Source organism: Manacus vitellinus, unplaced genomic scaffold (assembly GCF_001715985.3).
Source record: "Manacus vitellinus isolate BGI_N305 unplaced genomic scaffold, ASM171598v3 scaffold_53_pilon, whole genome shotgun sequence".
Classification (NCBI taxonomy): domain Eukaryota; kingdom Metazoa; phylum Chordata; class Aves; order Passeriformes; family Pipridae; genus Manacus; species Manacus vitellinus.
Window position 1 is genome coordinate 3,309,526 of NW_021940637.1, and position 4,316 is coordinate 3,313,841.

The 4,316-nt window shown below is 54.3% G+C and overlaps 1 long non-coding RNA gene across 1 annotated transcript in view; it reads left to right on the plus strand.

Moving 5' to 3' along the window:
• Window positions 1-726: 726 nt before the first annotated feature.
• The window catches only part of LOC108641171, a 9,436-nt gene continuing 5,846 nt past the window's right edge, over window positions 727-4,316 (plus strand). The window contains exons 1-2 of the long non-coding RNA XR_001921803.1: window positions 727-811; window positions 2,953-3,076. This is a non-coding gene — a long non-coding RNA (uncharacterized LOC108641171). The remainder of the gene's footprint in view (window positions 812-2,952; window positions 3,077-4,316) is intronic.

The window sequence follows — 4,316 nt, forward strand, 5'->3', positions numbered from 1 at the left end:
GGATGGGGGCGGGGGATGGAAGGATGGGGGCAGGAGAAAACAGCCCGGAGCTCTGTGCCGCCGGCGGGGGAAAAACGGTGTGCCTCTCCCAGCTCCGGCCTCCCTGAGCCTGGCCTTCCCGCTGCAGCCCGCGGCCGTAAAGTTACTCTAGTGATAGCTCTGTCTTCTGGTCTCGGCGAGGAGGAGAAGGGGACCCCATCCCCTCCCCTCCCCTCGTCTCCCACTTCGTGCTACCCCCTGCATATGCCCACCTTAGAGTTGCTGGAAGTTGACAGTCCGCATCCGGGACGCAGCTGAGAGTCCGGGCTCTTTCCCACCCCGCTCCTCCGGCGTGTCTGTCGCTCCTTTCGCGGCCACTCTGCTCCGGTTTAGTCCTGAGGAGGCAGCGAGCTGGCTCGGTTTTGGGAATCCTCTTGTACACCCCTCCCTTCGCCTCCGCGGGCTGAATCAGCTTCTTTTACACCACCGGCAGCTGGACTGGAGCAGAGGCTCGTTTGCTTCTCTGCAGCCGCGATGAGCTAAGTAGTTGCCTCCATGTCCTTCCTCTAACCATCTGATAGTTTTATGTGGTGACATGAGCAGAAAAGACCCCTGTAGAGGCGCTTCATTAATGTGCCACTTCTTTGCTATCATATGACAATCGCCTTGGGAGCAGGGGGAGGGGAGCAGGGAGGAGGGGGCTGGAGAGAAAGGCATAATCTGGTTTCATTTACACCTATTTACATGGACACCTTGGGCCAATGGGAATCATTTCCATTTGAAGACAAGGCGAGGGGTGAAAAGGCTCCGCCAGCGGAATTGCAGTGCGATGGTACCCGGTGGCTGGGGGTGGGGGGGAAGGTATGCACTAACCTCTCTGTGGACTTTGCAGGAAGCTTAGTCTGCAATTCACACTTACAAATGGAGGTACTGAGCAGTGGGATGTTTGACATGGAAATTGCTTGGCTGTGGTATTCTGTTTGTTCTGCATTGTTATCTGATTTGTATTGTTGGCTAACTTAAGGCAAGCCTTTTTCTCTGTAACGAGAGACTTTCTCTTTGCCAAATCCGCTCTCCCCGAGCGAAGGTTCTTTCGAGGAGCGATAAGATCGGGGCTCCTCGGTAGCCACCGCCCCGGGAAGTTACTCTCCCCCTCCACGCTCCACCCTCCCCCCCCCAGCCCATGCAGGACTGGTTCTGCGGACCTGTTGGTGTAAAGCCGTGGGAATCGCCCTAAATAATCCCAGCGAGCGGGCTCCCGGCCGTGGCACAGCCCGGTGTGCTCGGAACGAGTTCCCTGCACGCCGCCGTTCTGCTCGCGGGGCCGCGGAGGGTCCGCTTGCCCCTCTGCCCGGTCGGCCTCGGGACTGGGGGATCCCGCGGAGCTGGGCCGGGCTGTCCAGTCCCTGTCACCGGTCATGATGCTAAATATCCTCAGTTTGACGCCTTCTGTGGGATTTACGCGCTGCGTCTCAGGCTGTTCGCTTGCCTGTGTGCTGCTCGGTGCGCACCCGTGTGTGGAGGAGCAGGCAGGGTGTGGAGGAGCAGGCAGGGGGTGGAGGAGCAGGCAGGGTGTGGAGGAGCAGTCGCAGGGTGTGGAGGAGCAGGCAGGGTGTGGAGGAGCAGGCAGGGTGTGGAGGAGCAGGCAGGGTGTGGAGCACCCGAGTTGCGGCTCTCTCTGCTCCACCGCCTCCCTCCTCCCCGGGAACCGAGGCCCGATCCTGGAAGCGCAGCCCAGACGAGCAGCTCGCTGCCAGCCGCGTGTCCTGGGGGGAGGATGAGGCCCGGAAGGTCCCAGGCTTGCCCTAGCACAGGGGGGAAGTTTGTATGATGTGTATTCCCGAGGCTGCGGTGCATCCTGTCACCCTAGAGCCAGAATTAAAGATTGTCTCGGGAGCTGCAAGCCCTGGGAGGAAGAGCCTTTGTGGTGAATACACATCAACTCCATTAACAATATTTTCGGAGTCGGTCAATAACTCACCAAAACGTAACTTAAACACGATGAATTTAGGAGATTAAACAATTTCATTAATATTGAAATGGCTGCTGAGGCTGAGCGCGCGCTCTTGAAATGCAAGCGCACGTTTTTCAATATTAACAGAAGTACTTGAAAAGAAGAATAATGTCACCTTCTTAATTCAGCAAAAATAGCCGGGCTGGGGGAGGGAGCGCGGCGGCGGCTCCGCAGCGCGATCGCTGCGACACGGGCTCTGCGGACGCCTGGGAGCCTCCTCGGAGGGACCGTCCCCAGCAAGCGGGGCTCCCTCAAACCTGGCAGCAGTCTGGAAACCGCATTTCACACCGCGCCGACCTCGTGTGTGTTACGCTGCGCTCCCCTCCTTCCAACCCGCCTGCCCTCGGTCCCATCTAATCCCTCTCTCTCGGGGCAGGATGTCGTTTAGAGAATAATGAGCAAATAATTGTGTTCCTAGGACTCCGAGCAGCCGAGCGGCCCCGCGCTGCCGAGCTAACGAGCCCTTTTGGAGGGAGACCTGCCGCATGTCACCCTGTGCCCCTGGCAGGGAAGGGCCCGGGAGCGTTTGTGCGGTTCAGAGCCCGAGAGCTGCCCTGCTCAGTTTAACCGGCTCAGAGATGCTCCGTCCAGCCGGGCAGGGCAGGAAGGCAGTCTCCAGAAATATTTTTGGGGGTATAAGAGGTGATGAGATGATGACTGTTTGTTAGGGGGTAAGAAAGACGATACTCTGAAATGAGGACAGATTCCTCCCAGCGTCACCAGGACACCACGCAGAAGGCTTCTATTTCTGTACTGAGAGCCCCCAAATATGTGGGTGTAAGGGACACTTCCCTCCCACATCCCAGCCCCCCGTCCCCAACTCCTAACACCCCGCAGTTCGAGTTTTGTTTCTCAGCCCAAGTTCACTCCTGGGATGCCCATCAAAAAGACGGCTCAGAAACAGCACGGGAGTGAATAAGCACGGGAGTGACAAATTCTTTTCTTCCTCTTTTTCCCAGTACCTTTTCTTTCCGAAGAAAGAAAACAAAACAAAACAACCGCTGGTGCAAGAGGGAACCGCAAGCTGCAAAGTTAAAGAAAAGTCGACTTCCGTTGTCATTTGCTGCTCCGAGTGCGAACGAGGTATGGCTGGAAGGCGCATGAATTTTTTTTTCCTTCTTTTTTTTTTTTTTTTTCCATTGTAAAGGAATGTGTGAGCGGAGGGGTAGGGCAGGCGAAGTCATCCCAGTAATTGATACCCAAAGTTTCACTTCGTGTTAAGCACACAACAGATGATAGACCTGGGAAGTATAGGATTTAAATGCAACTTGTAGCATTTGCCTTTTACTTTGAAAGCCAACACTAGGGAGGAGGAGAGGGTGCAAGTGAATCCAAATCCATTGTGTAGGACACCAAAACAAATAGACGTTTTTCTGAAGTCTAATTCAAATAAGGAGCTCAGAGGAAGTGTTGGGAAAACTGTATAAAATACACATAAGTCAATTATATCAATGTGCAAACCCAATGGAAATCTATTTCGTGCAAGGGCCATTCAGCCCTTGCATGGAGCCCATCATGGACCACCTTTCTGCATGGAAGGTTTGCAATAGCCCCCTTTCCCACAAGCAAGACCACACACGTTTACAGATTTGCTAATAATTTATGCTAATTTTCCTCCATAAATCCACAATTCGCCTCAGTGGCAAGCAGGTCTGTTGAGAGAGGAAAAGGAGACAGAAAAGTGACAAATACAATATTGATTTTGAATCCTTGTGGCTGCAAGCAGGTGTGCAGCTTTGCAGAGGGGAGGAGTGGGAGAGGGGCTGTGGGGGGAAGCCAAGAAGTTTTCCAAGGGTAGAAAAAACCCACTCCGTGTGAGAGAATAGCTCACAACCTTGTTAATATTTACAAACCAGTTGGGAGAAAAGAGAAGGGAGGGGGGAAGTACCAGCTTCTTAGGGTTTCCTAGGCTGCAAAACACAATGCCAGGCTCTGAGCAAGCTTCCCCCGTTTTGGAAAGTCAACTCCAGGCTGCTGGTTGTGGCTGCGTTTCGGCTAAGCCTTGCTCTCTTTTTTTTCAGTAATGGTTCTGCTTCATTTTGCTTCTCGGGGGCCAGGAGGGAGAAGGAAGCGGAGAGATTTGGGGTCTCCTGCTTTTCTGTGTACTTGAATTCCCGGTGCGGTTTCCCGAAGCGCTGCGGCCGCTCTGGGAACGGCAGGGCTTTGTCCCACCCCACATTCTTCACCAAATCTGCCACTTTGGCGTGAAACTACTTAGCGCCCTTTCAAAAGGATTTTGTTCCTTTCCCAACGAGCACTAAACAAACTCCCCCTGCTTGTCAAGGCTGGACTGAGAACTGCTCCCCAAACCTGTATTCCCGAT